Raw genomic sequence first — 19,088 nt, 5'->3', positions numbered from 1 at the left:
GGATGCACTTATCTTGTGCTAACCTATTCACTCAGGTGATGATTATTGCCACGGTCATGTAGGGGCAAGATGAGTTGTCATGTTATAAGATGTGACAGTGGATTGAGACAATGTTGCTTTATGTGAAAGTGGAAGAGGAGGTATGGCTCTGATGTTAAAGCTGGACTGTGTTAAACAGAAGGAAAAGCTTCAGTGAAGAGATGTGCTCTAATACCCTTGTAGCTGTTAGTGAGGAGTCCTTTGAGTGATGGTCATCGTGATGCTTTGCTCCATAGAGTTTTGCCTCTAAAGCAGCGAGGGCCACACCCCAGCAATGTCAAAATCCTGCCCTCTTTGTATGGTGAAGTTGTGAGAGGCACAGCAGGCTACAACTATAGATGATACGTAATCGGGAGCCTGTTGCAGAGCCCCTCCTGACCTGTCCAGGCAATAAAAGCGCACCTGTAGACTTGACGGTCCACTTGGTGACCAATATTATAGAGGCATGTACGTAGTTGTAGTGCTCCTATGCTACTGTTTGGGCCAGTCTTACTGGACTTATTATTTATTGGAGCGGGTAGGCTTTGTCACCCAGACGGCATTCTTTGATATGATTTTCTTCCCTGTAGAGGTCACGAAGGGGAAAGTTTGAACAATGACAATTGTTGACACGTAGGATAGAAACATAGAAGATAAGAGCAGGATTAGGCCATTCGGCCCCTCGAGCCTGCTCCGCCATTCAATGCGATCATGGCTGATCATCCAAGTTCAGTACCCGGTCCCTGCTTTCTCCCCATACCCCTTGATCCCTTTAGCCTTAAGAAATATATCCAACTCCTTCTTGAATGTATTTAATGAATTGGCCTCTACTGCCTTCTGTGGTAGAGAATTCCACAGGTTCACCACTCTCTGGGTGAAGAAATTCCTCCTCATTTCTGTCCTAAAAGGCCTACCCCTTATCCTTAGACTGTGACCCCTGCTTCTGGATTCCCCGACCATCGGGAACATCCTCCCTGCATCTGGTCTGTCCAGTCCTGCCAGAATTTTATAGGTTTCGATGAGATCCCCTCTCATTCTTCTAAACTCCAGTGAGTACAAGCCCAATCGGCCCAATCTCTCCTCATACGTCATTCCTGCCATCCCAAGTATCAGCCTGGTGAATCTTCGCTGAACTCCTTCCATGGCAAGAATATCCTTCCTCAGATAAGGCGACCAAAACTGCACACAATACTCAAGATGTGGTCCCACCAAGGCCCTGTACAACTGCAGCAAGACATCCTTGTTCCTGTACTCATACCCTCTCGCTATGAAGGCCAACATACCATTTGCCTTCTTAACCGCCTGCTGCACCTGCATGCTTACCTTCAGCGACTGGTGCACAAGGACACCCAGGTCTCGTTGCACTTCCCCTTCTCCCAATCTATTGCTATTCAGATAATAATCTGCCTTCCTGTTTTTGACACCAAAGTGGATAACCTCACATTTATTCACGTTATATTGCATCTGCCATGCTTCTGCCCAATTACCCAACCTGTCCAAATCATCCTGTAGTTTCTCGGCATCCTCCTCACAGCACACACGCTCACCCAGCTTTGTGTCATCTGCAAATTTGGAGATATTACATCTAGTTCCCTTGTCTAGATCATTAATATATATTGTGAATAGCTGGAGTCCAAGGACCGATCCCTGCGGATCCTCTACATTTAGTCGCGTACAATCTATACATGCAGGGAGTGTAGGTTCTTCTTGTTGAGTTAGTTGAGGGATTTTTATATCAGTGCTCGCAATGCAACACGGGTGCCATCGATTGCACCCTGGACCTTGTGAAAGTCAGCAATCTAGTAAAACTAGGCATCATACACATATGTGCACTCGGAGCAGCGGGAGCAGAGGAGGAGCAGCCGGGTATAAAAACCCACGACCAGCGAGGCCCGAGAGCACTCGGAGCAGCGGGAGCAGAGGAGGAGCAGCTGGGTATAAAAACCCACGACCAGCGAGGCCCGAGAGCACTCGGAGCAGCGGGAGCAGAGGAGGAGCAGCCGGGTATAAAAACCCACGACCAGCGAGGCCCGAGAGCACTCGGAGCAGCGGGAGCAGAGGAGGAGCAGCCGGGTATAAAAACCCACGACCAGCGAGGCCCGAGAGCACTCGGAGCAGCGGGAGCAGAGGAGGAGCAGCCGGGTATAAAAACCCACGACCAGCGAGGCCCGAGAGCACTCGGAGCAGCGGGAGCAGAGGAGGAGCAGCCGGGTATAAAAACCCACGACCAGCGAGGCTTACCAACTCCGCAGCGGGGAGAGAGGTAAAAAATAGTCAGTGTGTGACGTCACCAGGGAGCAGGTAAGTGATTGGTTGGTGAGTATTTCTCTTTTTTAAACTTTAACTCTGTAGTTTATCGTTACTAGGGTCTTTTCTGGTGTAGCAGGTACTGTTGGTAGACTATACAAGAGCCTTAGAGATATCTTTAATTGGTGATAGTAAATTAATTTAAATTAATTAAGGGGAAAGTCATGCCAGGAGAGCCCAGCCCCGTGATGTGCTCCTCCTGCTCCATGTGGGAATTGAGGGACACTGCCCCTGGTGACTACGTGTGCAGGAAATGCATCCATCTGCAGCTATTAGCAGACCGCATTGAGGAGCTGGAGCTGCGGGTGGATGGGTTGTGGAGCATTCACGAGGCTGAGAAGTTCGTGGATAGCACGTTTAGTGAGTTGGTCACACCGCAGGGAAGGGCTGCACAGGAAGAAAGGAAATGGGTGACCACCAGGCGGAGCAATAGAAGTAGGCAGGTAGTGCAGAAAACCCCTGTGACCATTCCCCTCTCAAACAAGTATACCATTTTGGATACTGTTGGGGGGAATGACTCACCAGGGGAAGGCAGCAGCAGCCAGCTTCCTGGCACTGGGGGCGCTCCTGCTGCCCAGGAGGGGAGGAAAAAGAGTGGGAGAGCAATAGTCGTAGGGGATTCTATAGTAAGGGGAACAGATAGGCGTTTCTGTGGCCGTAGACGTGAATCCAGGATGGTTTGTTGCCTCCCTGGTGCCAGGGTCAAGGATGTCACTGAGCGGCTGCAGGGCATTCTGGAGGGGGAGGGTGAACAGCCAGAGGTCGTGGTCCACATTGGTACCAACGACATAGGTAAAAAGAGGGATGAGGTCCTGCAGCAAGAATTTAGGGAGCTAGGGGCAAGATTAAGGAGCAGGACCTCGAAGGTTGTAATCTCTGGATTACTCCCGGTGCCACGTGCTAGTGAGTATAGGAATAGGAGGATAGAACAGATGAATGCGTGGCTAAAGGGATGGTGCAGGAGGGAGGGCTTTAGTTTCCTGGATCACTGGGTCTGCTTCTGGGACAGGTGGGACTTGTACAAGTCGGACGGTTTACACCTGAACCAGAGGGGAACCAATATCCTTGCGGGGAGGTTTGCTAGCACTGCTGGGGGGGTTTAAACTAATTCGGCAGGGGGATGGGATACAGAGTGGAGCTATAGTAGGGGGTGATGTACAGCCAAATAAGGAGGAAAAAACAAGTCAGCAGGGAAGGCAGAGCAAAGATGTGAAGGCAAAAGGGAATATGGCAGGGCTGGAAGGCATTTATTTTAATGCAAGGAGTCTTGCAAATAAGGTGGATGAACTGAAGTTGTTGTTGAACACATGGGAGTACGATATTGTTGCTATCACGGAGACATGGTTGAGGGAGGGTCAGGACTGGCAGCTAAATATTCCGGGGTATAGAATCTTCAGGCGAGACAGAGGGGGGTGTAAAAGGGGAGGGGGTGTTGCAATATTAATTAAGGAGTCTATTACTGCTGTAAGGAGGGATGATATATTAGCGGGTTCCTCTAATGAGGCCATATGGGTAGAACTTAAAAACAAAAAGGGGTCAAGCACCTTGCTGGGAGTGTACTATAGGCCCCCAAACAGTCAGGGGGAGATAGAGGAACAGATATGCAGGCAGATATCAGAAAAGTGTGAAAATAATAGGGTAGTAATAGTGGGGGATTTCAACTTCCCCAATATAAATTGGGATAGTCAGAGTGTGAAAGGCTTGGAGGGAGCAGAATTCTTAAAGTGCATCCAGGAAAGCTTTTTGAGCCAACATGTAGAAAGTCCGACAAGAGAGGGGGCGGTACTGGACCTAATTCTAGGGAATGTAGCCGGGCAGGTGGTGGAAGTGTCTGTAGGAGAGCATTTTGGCGATAGTGACCACAATTCGGTGAGATTTAAGGTGGTCATGGAAAAAGACAAAGACGGCCCGGAAATCAGGATTCTAAATTGGGGGAAGGCCGATTTTAATAAGATAAGACAGGATCTGGCAAAAGTGGACTGGGAGCAGCTACTTATAGGAAAATCCACATCAAAACAGTGGGAGGCTTTCAGAAGGGAAATAGAGAGAGTACAACACCAACATGTTCCTGTAAAGGTCAAGGGTGGGACCAACAAGCAAAGGGAACCTTGGATGACAAAGGATATACAAAAATGCATTAGGAAAAAAAGGGGGGCTTTTGGCAGTTACAAAAGACAAAAGACGGTGGAAGCCCTAGAGGAGTATAAGAGGTGCAGGGGCATACTTAAAAAGGAAATTAGGGGGGCGAGGAGGGGCCATGAAATAACACTGGCGAGCAAAATAAAGGAAAATCCTAAGATGTTTTATAAGTATATTAAGGGCAAGAGGATAACCAGGGAAAGGGTAGGGCCCATTAGGGACCAAAGTGGCAAGCCGTGTGTAGAGCCAGATGAAGTAGGTGGGGTTTTAAATGAATTTTTTGCCTCAGTGTTCACTATGGAGAAAGACGATGTAGACATAGAAGTCGGGCAAGGGGACTGTGACATACTTGAACATATTAGCATCGAGAGGGAGGAGGTACTAGCGGTTTTAGCAGGCCAAAAAGTGGATAAATCCCCAGGCCCGGACGAGATGTATCCCAGGCTGTTGTGTGAGGCAAAGGAGGAGATTGCAGGGGCTCTGACACAAATTTTCAGAACCTCTCTGGCCACAGGGGATGTACCAGAGGACTGGAGAACAGCTAACGTAGTACCATTATTCAAGAAGGGTAGCAGGGATAAACCAGGGAATTACAGGCCAGTGAGCCTAACATCTGTGGTAGGGAAATTATTGGAAAAAATTCTGAGGGACAAAATTAGTCTCCACTTGGAGAGGCAAGGATTAATCGGGGATAGTCAGCATGGCTTTGTCAAGGGTAAATCATGTCTGACCAATCTGATTGAATTTTTCGAGGGGGTGACTAGGTGTGTGGATGAGGGAAATGCTGTGGATGTGGTTTACATGGACTTCAGTAAAGCTTTTGACAAAGTCCCGCATAGGAGACTGGTCAAGAAGGTAAGAGCCCATGGGATCCAGGGGGCCTTGGCACGTTGGATCCTAAACTGGCTGAGTGGCAGGAGGCAGAGGGTGATGGTCGAAGGTTGCTTTTGTGACTGGAAGCCTGTGCCCAGTGGGGTACCTCAGGGATCGGTGCTGGGTCCCTTGCTGTTTGTGATCTACATTAATGATTTGGATGAGAATGTAAAGGGTATGATCAGTAAGTTCGCGGATGACACGAAAATTGGTGGGGTGGTAAATTGCGAGGAGGAAAGCCTCAGGCTACAGGACGATATTAACGGGTTGGTCAGATGGGCGGAAAAGTGGCAAATGGAATTTAACCCAGAAAAGTGCGAGGTGATGCATTTTGGACGGACAAATAAGGCAAGGGAATACACAATGAGTGGTAGGACCCTAGGAAGTACAGAGGGTTAGAGGGACCTTGGTGTACATGTACATAGATCCCTGAAGGCAGCGGAACAGGTAGATAAGGTGGTTAAAAAGGCTTATGGGATACTTGCCTTCATTAGCAGAGGCATAGAATATAAGAGCAGGGAGGTTATGATGGAGCTGTACAAAATGCTGGTGAGGCCACAGCTGGAGTACTGCGTGCAGTTCTGGTCGCCTCACTATAGGAAGGATGTGATTGCTTTGGAGAGGGTGCAGAGAAGATTCACCAGGATGTTACCTGGGATGGAGCGCCTCAGCTATGAAGAAAGACTCAACAGGCTGGGGTTGTTTTCCTTGGAGCAAAGGAGGCTGAGGGGGGACCTGATTGAGGTGTACAAAATGATGAGGGGCATAGATAGGGTGGATAAAGAGGAACTTTTCCCCTTAGTAGGGGGGTCAATAACAAGGGGGCACAGATTCAGGGTAAGGGGCAGGAGATTTAGGGGGGATTTGAGGAGGAACTTTTTCACCCAGAGGGTGGTTGGAAGCTGGAACTCACTGCCTGAAAGGGTGGTAGAGGCAGGAACCCTCACAACATTCAAGAAGCATTTGGATGAGCACTTGAAATGCCATTGCATACAAGGCTATGGACCAAATGCTGGAAAATGGGATTAGACTGGACAGGGAGGGATGGGCGGCGCGGACACGATGGGCCGAAGGGCCTTTTTCTGTGCTGTAAAACTCTATGACTCTATGTGGGATCAATCATCTGATAAATGCATGCCTATACTGCAGCTTGTCTGATATTACAGAGATCATTCATGGCTATCTAAACATAGAAGCATAGAAGATAGGAGCAGGAGTAGGCCATTCGGCCCTTCGAGCCTGCTCCGCCATTCAATGTGATCATGGCTGATCATCCAAATTCAGTACCCTGTCCCTGCCTTTTCCCCATATCCCTTGATCCCTTTAGCCTCAAGAAATATATCCAACTTTTTCTTGAATATATTTAATGAACTGGCCTCCACCGCCCTCTGTGGCAGAGAATTCCACAGGTTCACCACTCTCTGGGTGAAGAAATTCCTCCTCATTTCAGTCCTAAATGGCTTACCACTTATCCTTAGACTATGACCCCTGGTTCTGGACTCCCCGGCCATCAGAAACATCCTTCCTGCATCTAGTCTGTCCAGACCTGACAGAATTTTATAGGTTTCGATGAGATCCCCTCTCAATCTTCTAAACTCCAGTGAGTATAAGCCCAATCGACACAATCTCTCCACATACGTCATTCCTGCCATCCCAGGTATCAGCCTGGTGAATCTTCGCTGCACTCCCTCCATGGCAAGAACGTCCTTCCTCAGGTAAGGTGACCAAAACTGCACACAATACTCAAGGTGCGGTCTCACCAAGGCCCTGTACAACTGTAGCAAGAGATCCTTGTTCCTGTACTCGAACCCTCTTGCTACGAAGGCCAACATACCATTTGCCTTCTTAACCACCTGCTGCACCCGCATGCTTACCTTCAGCGACTGGTGCACAAGGACACCCAGGTCTCTTTGCACTTCCCCTTCTCCCAATCTATTGCCAAAGTGGATAACCTCACATTTATCCACATTATAGTGCATTTGCCATGTTTCTGCCCAATCACCCAACCGCCCAGCTTTGTGTCGTCTGCAAATTTGGAGATATTACATCCAAGTCCCTCGTCCAGATCATTAATATATATTGTGAACAGCTGGGGTCCTAGGACCGATCCTTGCGGTACCCCACTAGTCACTGCCTGCCACTCGGAAAACGACCCGTTTATTCCAACTCTTTGCTTTCTGTCCGCCAACCAGTTCTCTATCCAAGTCAATACCTTGCCCCCAATCCCATGTGCCTTAATTTTGCACGCTAATCTCTTGTGTGGGACCTTATCGAAAGCTTTCTGAAAGTCCAAATACACCACATCCACTGGTTCTCCCTTATCTATTTTACCAGTTACATCCTCAAAAAATTCCAGTAGATTAGTCAAGCTTGATTTACCTTTTGTAAATCCATGTTGACTTTGTCCGATCCTGTCACTGCTTTCCAAGTGCTCTGCTATTACATCTTTTATAATAGACTCTAGCATTTTCCCCACTACCGATGTCAGGCTTACCGGTGTATAATTCCCCGCTTTTTCTCTACCACCTTTTTTGAATAGTGGGGTAACATTAGCTACCCTCCAATCCATGGGTACCGTTCCAGAGTCTATCGAGTTCTGGAAGATGACCAGTAATGCATCTACTATCTCTAGGGCCACTTCCTTAAGTACCCTGGGATGTAGACCATCAGGCCCTGGGGATTTATCGGCCTTCAGTCCCATCAATTTTCCAAACACCATTTTCCTACAAATACTGATTTCTTTCAGTTCCTCTCTTTCATCAGACCCTATGTTCCCCGGCATCTCTGGGAGGTTATTTGTGTCCTTTTTGAAGACAGAACCAAAGTATGTATTTAGTTGGTCTGCCATTTCCTTGTTTCCCATTATAAATTCCCCTGATTCTGACTGTAAGGGACCTACGCTTGACTTCACTAATCTTTTTCTCTTCACATATCTATAAAAGCTTTTACAGTCAGTTTTTATGTTCACTGCTAGCTTACTCTCATATTCTATTTTCCCTTTCTTAATTAATCCCTTTGTCCTCCTTTGTTGACTCCTAAACTGCTCCCAATCCTCAGGATTATTGCTTTTTCTAGCCAATTTATATGTCCTCTCCTTGGATCTTATGCTATCCCTAATTTTCCTTGTTAGCCACGGTTGAGTCACCTTTTTTGTTTTATTTTTATGCCAAACTGGGAAGAACAAATTCTGTAGCTCTTAGCAAATAAGCCTCTTTTCATGCAATAGGTGATGGAGTTGACCTATTGCACCTTTGATGATAGACATTTTTCTTATACACATCTCCTGACTTGAGGCCCTTATATGACCAGTGCTGCCTGTATGTTCTGTGGGGTGATGGGGTGGTGCAATACCTAATGGAGTAAATGCTGACAGACTCTCCTTTGCTCCATTTTGTGATTCTCCTTCTCCACTTCCATGATCATGACATACAAGGGTATGCCCATAGGGAATATCATACCTGCTACTGAGAAGCACTCACTGTGGGTAAAGGTTGGGGGTGATCAGTATGGAAACCCGTCAGTGGTCTGATCCTGTCAGAAGCAGTGAGAAGCAAGTCCAGGTGAGGATAAACGTCTCTTAAGTTTATGTAGCAACCTTTTATGTTGAACTTTATCAAAGTTTATCTGAACACTAGGTGGGCTGTATCGCAGGGCTGTCCAAATTCCACTTCGGGTACATGTTCCTCAAAAAATGTCAAGGAAGTTGGTTGGACAGGATTTGTCCCTTCTGAGTCCTGATGGCTGCCACTCTAGATTATTTTCATGTAGGCAATCCTCAAATTAGTTTTTAACAGAAAATGCTGGAAATACTCAGCAGGTCAGGCAGCATCCGTGGAGAGAGAAACAGAGTTAAAGTTTCAGGTCAATGACCTTTCATCAGAAAAATCATAGGGTTGGATTTTGCGGAGGGTCTGCGGGTGCGATCGGTGGCGGGTCGGGTGGGAAAGTACTTTTTTTCCCCAGCGGGTTGGGACCCCGCTGTGAACCCGCTGCCACGCGCCTTTACCAAACATCAGGTCTGTTGGCATTGTGCAGACCCGACATGCAACGGCGGGGAGGCAATTAAAGTCATTAGTGGTTTGTTTACAGCCACTTAGCAATGGTTTTTGCCCCAGCTTTTTGAATTTGACAGGTCATCCACTGGTTTCCCGCTGTGCCTAGACCTCATCTGTGAAGCTGAGGTGGGAGGACAGTTGTCATTGAATCAGCTGATGAGTTGACAGCTTCAAATGTCAAGTCAAAGCTCCCAGCTGATTGAGAAATGTTCCCTTAACCATTAGCTTCTCAAAACTGCATTTCCACTACAGATTCAGGATGCTGCAAGTCTTTACACAAGTCTCCATCCAGTCTGACCTCATTATCTCTCCCACCATTGACTAGATCATTTCTGTCATCTCTACTTCACCTGCCATATCTATTCCATCAGCATGGGTGCCCTTGAAACTCTCTCACCTTGGTCCTCAGAATCCCACCATGATCAGCCCCAACACCAGCATCACCAGGCACACCAGCATCACTATTCACACCAGCAGCACCAACAACAACACCAACCTTCTCCGCAATCAACTGATGCTGCACAGGACACAGGATATCAGCACTCACATTGCAGCCCGGGAGGCCAGGGATGGCCTCACCATGGTCACATTTACTTCACTTGACGCTGCACACCCTGGCTGCCACATGATGCGCCAGGTGGCACCACCCCACATCAACACCATAAAGCATCCCTACAATGCCGAAGCCATTCCTTTCACACTCATCACCATTGCAGGGAACTGTTATGTCTCACCATTTACTGCAACTCACTAAGCCACTTCCAAAGGTGAAGACAAATCTGTCCAAGAATGCAAAGTGTTGAAAATAAAGGTTTCATTGTTTGACACCACATTGACAGAAACTTTACATGACATTGCATAACACACCCAATTGTGTTGTTACTTGGTATGATTGCTGTAGGATGAGGGTGAGTGTGAATCGTGGCTGGTGAGATGGGGATGTGATAATGTAGATAGAGCGGGATGGGTGGAGGTGCAAGGTAAGTTGGTGTGAGTAAGAATATGCAGGAGTAGCGTAGGGAAGGCAGAGTGATGGGGATGTGATGAGAGGCACAGCAGGATGAGGTTGAGTGTGGCTTTGTACTAACGTTTTGTGATCTACTGAGATCATTGAAATGTTTGCGGCACTGCACCCAGGTCCTCCTGACAAAATCACTCCTTGTGACCTCCTCTGCAATGTGCAACCAGGCTGTGTTGGTCTCCTGGGGCGGTCTCTTCTGCCAATGGGAAGGGAAGAGGACCTGCCTGTGTGCTGTGACTCCCTCCATAAGCATATGGGTGCAGCCCTGCACTTCTGTGCAGTGCTTGTCAGTGTTTGCAGCACCTCAGTGCTGTAGAATACTGACAGCACAAATGTCAAAAGAAAGTTTGCCACGGCCTCTTTAAGGAAATCGGCTGATGACGCGTCATCAAACGACATCACCAGACCCACTTCCTCTAATTGGCCAGGAAACACGCTGCACGGGCTTAACAAGCCCCATCAGGGGAAATTAATTTCAGACAGCGGGATAGAGACAACATCAGGGTCAAGACCTGCCACAGACCCGCCGAGGTTCATAAAATCGTGGCCATTGTTCTTAATGATTGATTTAATTATTTTGTCAGTATTTGATTGATGAAAAATGGATCAGTAGCTACCTAGCATTACTTTTCATCTCCCGTGAAAATAGGTACCATGTTGGCTTCCTTTCAATCCAATGAAACACCCCCATATTCATTGACTTCGCCATGATGATTGTTGACACTTTGTACATTTTGTCTCAGTTTGCACCCTTGAAAGTTAAATGTAAAGTCACTGGCCTCAAAATTCTTGAGACTCTGCTCTGCTGACATAAATAGGGTGGATTGGAACCATTCCAGTCCAGTGGTGGAAAGGAGGCCTGGTGTGGACCCGAACAAAATCGTCCATCTTCCATTCCTAATAGAGCAAGCGAGTCTCTTGGGGAAGGTAATTGATTCCATTCAGGATCAATTACATTTCACTTGTAAATGTTTGCGACCCCTTAAGGCTAACAGTGGGACTCACTGAGGTCTATAGGGGTGGATAAGGCAGCATTCCCAGGGTAGCCCCTGGGCGCTCTCATAGATATATCCTTTTGACATAGGGAGGTTAGGAGGAGAATCAACCTACAGGTTCCTCAACCAGAATTTAAAAGGCAAGTGCAAATGGGACAGAATCCTGGCCTAACCGTGTGCTGCCCCTAATACCTGGGATTTTTCCCCAGGTGGAAATCAAAAATGCTAGTCCTTTCCCTGCCCCAGGAATTTCAGGGAAATTGAGTTTACTTGTCGTACCTTGTCATATGGCCTACAATGGGTAGCATATTACTTATTATCATGTAGTATGCAAACTATTTTAGTTCATCCTCAGTTTCAACTCTGTTTGCATTCATAAGAGACCTCAATTTTTCTTTCATAACTCTTTAGCTGTGACAATACTGGAAGTGCAGTGGTTATAGTGTTGGAAGAGCAACACACAGGTTTTTAGTTCAAATCCCACAAAGTTATGAAATAAATCTGATGTTTTGGGCTGGCACCAGCAAAAATGACCATGAAAGCTGCCAGATTGTCATAAATAGCCATGAGTTCACTAATTTCCTTCAGAGAAAGGAAGCAGCTACCCCTACCCAGTCTGGTCTACACATGATTCCAATCACACACTGCATGGTTGGCTATTAACGCCCTCTGTGGAGGCATGGCAAGTCTCTCAGTTGTAAAAGTAATTGCAATAAAGTAAGAAGAAGGCCCACAACCATCTTCTCAGGGGAACCAGTGATGGGCAATAAATGTGCCCTTGCCAACATCACTCACATCCCAAGAACTACTTAAAATAATTCTTGTTGTCACATTTGACTACAGTTATGCTAATGTCATGTTCCCTTTTTGGCCTCGGACTGCCTTTTTTTACGGGTCTTTTATCCTTTTGGACTTGTGCAGTGCCATTTAAAAAATGTAAAGGTCAATTTGAAGTGGAAACAATCCAAACTAATCAAATTCTGGCATCACCATCAAATTTGAATTAGCCCAAATGAAGTGACTTTAGGTTCAGAATTTTGGTTTGAGCTCACCAGTGCTTCTAAAACCATTTTTGCTAATGGTCTAGTGATGACTGGACATCCAATCTTTAACAATGTGCTAGTGACACTTTACTCATTTGCTGGTGATCTTGCCACTCTGTTTTAAAGAATCTAACCTTTACAAAAGATGAATCTAAATCTAAAATGTGTATTTATCTGAATACTTAGCAGCCGATGCAATATAATAAAAATATTAAAACTGCAGCATCAATTTGAGCACTTAACTAATGTTACACTCTACGTAGTCATTCTTCCTGGCCCTAAGTTAAAGATTGAAGCGATGGTAACAAAAATAGGGAGAGATGTTTAACTGGTGGCTGAACCGATATTGCATGTTTTAAACTATCATCTAAAGTCAAAATTACCCCCAAGGAGAATAAGCACTGTGCCCAACATGAATATAATATTTTGGAACTGGAGTTTGTAGCTGAATTTACACTATGTCACAGCAGGTGAAAATCAAACTTAACACTTTTACTCAAATTTCGCTAACCAATTTATTATTTGACTGTCTAAAGGAGATAAAAAAATAAAATAATTTTATATAATTTATGAATATTGTGGCTGGATAAATGTCTTTCAACATGCTGTTTAAAAAAAAGGGAACTCTTTAAACAATTTCAATTCCAATTAATTTTTTTTACCAGTAAACTAATTACAACTGCCATCCACATTATTTTCACACATATTTCCTTTATTGAGGATATTGAGCCAGTTTTGTAACAGTTCAGATAAAACTGCAAAGGATACCATTTTTGAAAGGAGAAATAAGATAATCAGTCTGGTATCAAATTTATTCCAAAAAAGCCTAGTGTGATTTTCTGATTGTGAAAGGAGACATGCAGGGAGGTCAGAGGTCAAGCAAAGAGGAGACAGCATTGTGTAGAAACTGTCACGCATCGTCACCTATTTTGACATGCAGAAGCCCGTTTGTTGTCTGTTGAACATGCAAATTATGTGCCTGCTGTCATAGCCAGCAGATATCTGAAACTGGCAAATGAGACCACCTGTAACCATTGAATAGAGTGATAGACAAGCATTCAGAGCTAGTCATTTCCACGACCATTCACACCACCTTGGAATTGCATATGACATGTAAAATCTATTCTTAATATTCAGATCCAGGAAGTTTGGGAATTATGGAAGCTTCAACTGGTGCATCTAATGGGTTCTTCAAGCAGACAGCTGTGAGCTGGCTTCATAATTAGGTGTCCAGGAAGATTTTTTATACCACACACAAAAAAAATTGATGGCAAAAGGTATCAAATCCGAAAATAATATTAACCTCTTCAGTACCTGAAAAGATTGCATGTTTAACAGAGACAGAGTGAGATTTAAGATGGATTATAACTGACCCTTAAAGTATTGGATCTAGCAGCTGAAACCATGAGCAAACAAGCGTATTGAAATGAGAATTAAATAATGTGCTGGGTCTGCATTATATATTTGATTTGAACAAACAAACAACAAATAAAGACATATGCAGTCATTGAAAAATATAAACCCATTCCTACTGCATTAGCAAGCAATTTAGTCCAATTATTTGTGCCAGCTCTCCATCACCTTTTGGAAGTGCCCTGACATTGCTGATTTCCTTTCACATTAACCACTTGAGAACCAGTAATTCATTTCAGGAGCAAAATAAAAAATAACCAGTGCATAGTTTTTCATTTTATTGTTTCAATAGCATTATTTAGGGGTATATTCCTGGGTTCTGTACATTGCTGCAGCTCTACATTATAAGATCAATTTGAAAGAAAGAAAGAATAAAGCACTTTTCATGACCTCAGAATATCCCAAAGCACTTTACAGCCAGTGAAATACTTTTTGAAGTGTAATCACTGTTGTTTGGGAAATAAATGTGTCAGCTGTTAACTGTAAGAACAGTAGTCTGCAGTGTAATTTGAAATCTGAAAGGACCTTGCAGTACTCAAAGAGTTAACTGATAGATAAACTTGCCGCACAATATTCTGCAATTATGAGGTATATTCATACACAGAATGAATATGGCACCCCAATAAAACTCAAACATAGTGCATGAAATGTTCAGTAAGACGAAAACATTTAAAACAGATCCTCATCTGACTTTCCTTAGGATTTGTGAACTTTAATTTTATTCTTTTACATGCAAAGCTGTTCAAGTACTGCTTCTTCATTTCCCACACCTGCTACCCTCCCTATGGCCAGTATTACTTGTATGATGCTGCTGTTAAATCCCTCCCAATCACACTAGTATGCTCCCAATACTATAGTTATCTCACCCAACAGTGCAGCTCTCTTCTCCAATGCTGCTTTCTCTTTTCTCAATAGGACTTGTATTCTGCAACTATCCAAAGTTAATGCTGCAGTTGTTCTTCTCCAACTCTGTAAATATTTTCCTTAGGCTGCAATAGTTTACCCCTTCAATATTACCTATTTTGCTACAGCTGTAGCCAATCCCTTTCTCACTCCAGAACCCTCAGCTGTCCTTCCTAAGGCTACTGTGATCTCGCTCCCCAACAATATTTATGCCACTTCCACTCCCAAACATTGAAGCTAACCTTCCCAAGGATGCTGTTGCCTCCTTGCTAACACTGTAGCTGTCCCTCTCAAATTTGTTGTTATTTCTAATACCAGCAAGAAGTGGAATCAGTATGGGTGGAGATAAGAAATAACAAGGGGCAGAAAACATTGGTGGGAGTAGTTTATAGGTCCCTGAACAGTAGCTATATCATTGGACAGAGTATCAAACCACAAATAATAGGAGCTTGTAACAAAGGTAATGCAATAATTGTGGAGGACTTTAATCTTCATATAGACCCTGCAGCGGGCAGTCAAAACTGCCCAACGCATTACCGGCACCCGGCTACCGACCATAGAACATATATATCAGAAATGCTGCCTACGGAGGGCACGGTCCATCATCAAAGACCCTACCCACCCCAGCCACAGTCTGTTTGCCCTCCTACCATCTGGAAGATGCTACAGATGCATTCGCACCCGTACGACCAGATTTAGGAACAGCTTCTTTCCCAGGGCTGTCATCCTACTGAACTCCACAAATAAACACTAAAGCCTGCACATCTGCCGATGCACTTTATTATGGTCATATTTATGCTAATATATATGTACAAATGTATGTTGAAATGTTTAAGTGTCCTAATCCAAATTGTACACTCTCGGGAGCCGCAAGCCTACATTTCGTTGTACTGCACTTGTGCACTAACAATGACAATAAAAGTTGATTTGATTTGATTTGATTTGACTGGGCAAATCAAATTGGCAAAGGTAGTCTGGAGGACACGTTCATGGATTGCATTTGAGACAGTTTCCTAGAACAATAAGTCATGGAACCAATTAGGGAATAGGTTAGTTTTGATCTTGTATTGTGTAATGAGACAGGGTCAATTAGTAATCTCATAGTAAAGGATCCTCTGGGGAAGAGTGATCATAATATGACAGAATTTCACATTGGGTTTGAGAGCGAAATACTTAAAACCAAAACTAGAGCCCTAAACTTATATGAAGCCAATTAAACAGATATGAGGGACGAGTTCGCTAAGGTAGATTGGAAAATTAGATTAAAATGCATGACAGTAGATAAGCAGTGGCAAACAGTTAAAGAAATATTCCAAAATTCTCAACAAATATACATTACATTGAGAAATAAAATCTCCATGGGAATAGTGATCTATTTGTGGCTAACTAAAGAAGTTAAGGATAGTATTAGATTAAAAGAAGAGGCTTATAATGTTGTGAAGAATAGTGGTAAGTCTGAGGATTGGGAAAACTTTAGAAACAAGCAAAGGATGACCAAAAAATTGATAAAAAGGGAGAAAATAGACTATGAGAGTATATGAGCAAGAAATATTAAAAACTGATTGTAAGAGCATCTACAAGTATGTAAAAAGGAAGAGAGTAGCAAAAGTAAGCATTGGTCCCTTAGAGGCTGAGACAGGAGAAATTATAATGGGGAATAAGGAAATGGCAGAGACTTAAAACACATATTCTGGTCGAGAAATTCATATACTTACTGCCACCTGTTAGCGCCAGTGATTCTCAAAAAAAATGGCATCTGCTACTCTTGCGCCAGCTGGAGGTGATCCCCACAGTGACCACCAAAATCATAGGCCCTTTCCGCTGCTGGTAACCGGCAGCGCCCAGTAAATAAAAAATGGCAGTGTGTTGACATCAGTCAGTGTGCAACGCCAATTTAACATCACCTCCGCGAACTTCGATCATAGTGCTCAATTCAATGCTGGGTCCAAGCACGCCAGGTTAACCTAGTGTGCAAGCAGGCTGACAGACGCTGACAGAGGCAATATCTGCAGCTGTTAAAGGGACACACACATCAGTCAGTTAAGTTTGAATGCAAGGGTTTGGCCTTGGTTTTTTGCATTTTATTGAAGTGGAGGTTTGCTGCAATATATGTGAAACTTTTTTTAATGTTTTGGGAGTGCTGCTGGACGCTTGTAAGTGCTCTGAAGGTAAGTGAATGCCTTTGAGAAGACAGAACATGCTGCGAATACTCAGCACGTCATGCTACCTCCATGGAGTTCACATCTCAGGTCGACATGCTGCCTGACCAACTGATTATCTGCAACTGTAGGGTTCTCAAAATTCCCACATTCCCCAAAAGTTATGGATAAAAGGACCCTGTATGGACCAGTTATTAAAAAGGGTACCCAAAATGGCTTCTGAAACCTTGTGACCAAGGCTTGCAGGATTTTAAAAGCAAGGCCCTGCAGAAGGCAGGCCCATTCAAAATCCTGAAACAAAACCTAACATGCATGGATCTGTGAAAGACTTTGCCCTTTTCTAAAGCCAGACAGCTAGGTAAACACAGAATATGCATTCTTCATCTTGGAACAGATCAAGTCAGGATGGACCTAACCTTGAGGCCATTAACTTTTTGCATAAATAATCGGTAACAGGTCACAGGTAGCTACCAAGCCAGGAAAGACGATTAAATTTCATAAATAACAAACAGCCAGGATATCGAAGCCATTAAACAAGGAGGCAACCGCCCCAGAAGCCGTTAAAGTAAATGACTGTAATCATTTTAGACGAGCCCGCCAAATTAAACAAAGAACTGACCTGATTTGGTGTGCAGATAGGGGTGAAGAACTGGGTATAATTGTAGGCCCACTGGTAGCTCTTGCTCTCTTACTCGCTCTCTTGCCTCTTGCACTTGCCTCTCCAGACACCGAGGACGCCCCTTACAACACCGGGGGCCAAACACGGGAGGAGAAGGGAACTGAATCGAATAAGCACAGGACACATGGGGCCGCAGATGAGACGAGACGAACGGTAAAACCGATAGGCAGAGAAGGGCAGCGAAGAAGCAGCATTGGGGATGAGCGGGCACACACCCCGGCCTAATTATAAGCTGGCGTTTGAAGCTAGGGTAGTAAAATCAAAATGACAATATAAACCGGCAACCGAGCCCCAACCGCAACAAAACCTGTCGGCGACCAGACCACCACCAGAAGGACAACCATTCCTGCAAGGCGAAGTACCATACAAAAGACTATAACGAAGGAAAAGGAGGGTACTTCGCACAGACAACTCCATCGCGCGCCCTGTGACCACGTGACGACGGCAGGCCCAAAAGACAACAAGCGTGAACTACAAAACCACAACCGGCTTAATCGACAGGTTTCGAACCATAAAAGAAACCCCATTGGTGAGCATGAATTCCTGGCCCCTCGTAGCTTAATCTAGTTAGGTTTTGGGGGTGGGATAAGGATAAGGGGATTTTTAATGTGTTTGTTCCCTCGATGAGCCGTGTGTTCCCCATTCCCAAATAAGTGTAATTTTATATGCCTGTAATTATTCCAGTAATTCTCAGTATTGTGTTTTATTGTGCCTTTAATGAAAATTGCGGTTTTCTTGCACCAAACCACTTGTCTACTTTATTTTCTGTATTGCTGCCTGTACCTAAGTCTGGTGACTAGAACCCAGGGGTGTGGGAGCGATTCGAACTGCTCAGAGACAGTCAGGGACAGAGCTGACTGGGCACACGCCAACCCCTACAGAAATGGCGACCGCAGCAGGACTCCGGCAACAGGGGTGCGATACAGTAGACAATGGTTCAGAAGAGCAAACCATGATGGAGGAAAGGATTTCTGATTATGTGTTCAGTAAGGTGAATATCACGAAGAAGTGGATCACCAATCTGTTAAGGGCTGGGCGTCCGGTAGATGCCGCAGCCAAGTGGACAGAAGGGAAGGAGCACAAGAAATCCCTAGAGAAGGCAGTCTGGCTGATGTGCTTCAAGAAGCAGGTCCAGCTTTTGGACAGGCTTGTTGCAGCACAGGCAGCTGAGATAAAGGAGTCAGCCCTGGAGGTCCAGGACAAGGCTCTAGCAGGGGAGAAGTTACTGGTAGAATTGCAGGCCCTGAATCAGGAAAGGGTGCATTTAATGGAAGAACATAAGGCCAGGTTGGAATATCTACAGTGCCAGGTCACCGAAGCCAAGGATAATGAGTTGAGGTTGCGGGAAAAGAACGCCCGCCTAGCGAGACAAGTAAGAGAGCAGGAGGAGAAAGTAAAGGAAGTAAAGGCAGCTTACAAGTTAGCGAGCGAACAGGGGTTTGAAGATGCAGATCATGGCCCCTGCAAGGAACAAATAGAGAAT

This window comes from Somniosus microcephalus, chromosome 5 (genome assembly GCF_052327205.1).
Source record: "Somniosus microcephalus isolate GS21.2 chromosome 5, FLI_Smic_1.0, whole genome shotgun sequence".
NCBI classification, from domain to species: Eukaryota; Metazoa; Chordata; class Chondrichthyes; order Squaliformes; family Somniosidae; genus Somniosus; species Somniosus microcephalus.
Note: the sequence above shows the minus strand (reverse complement) of the source record.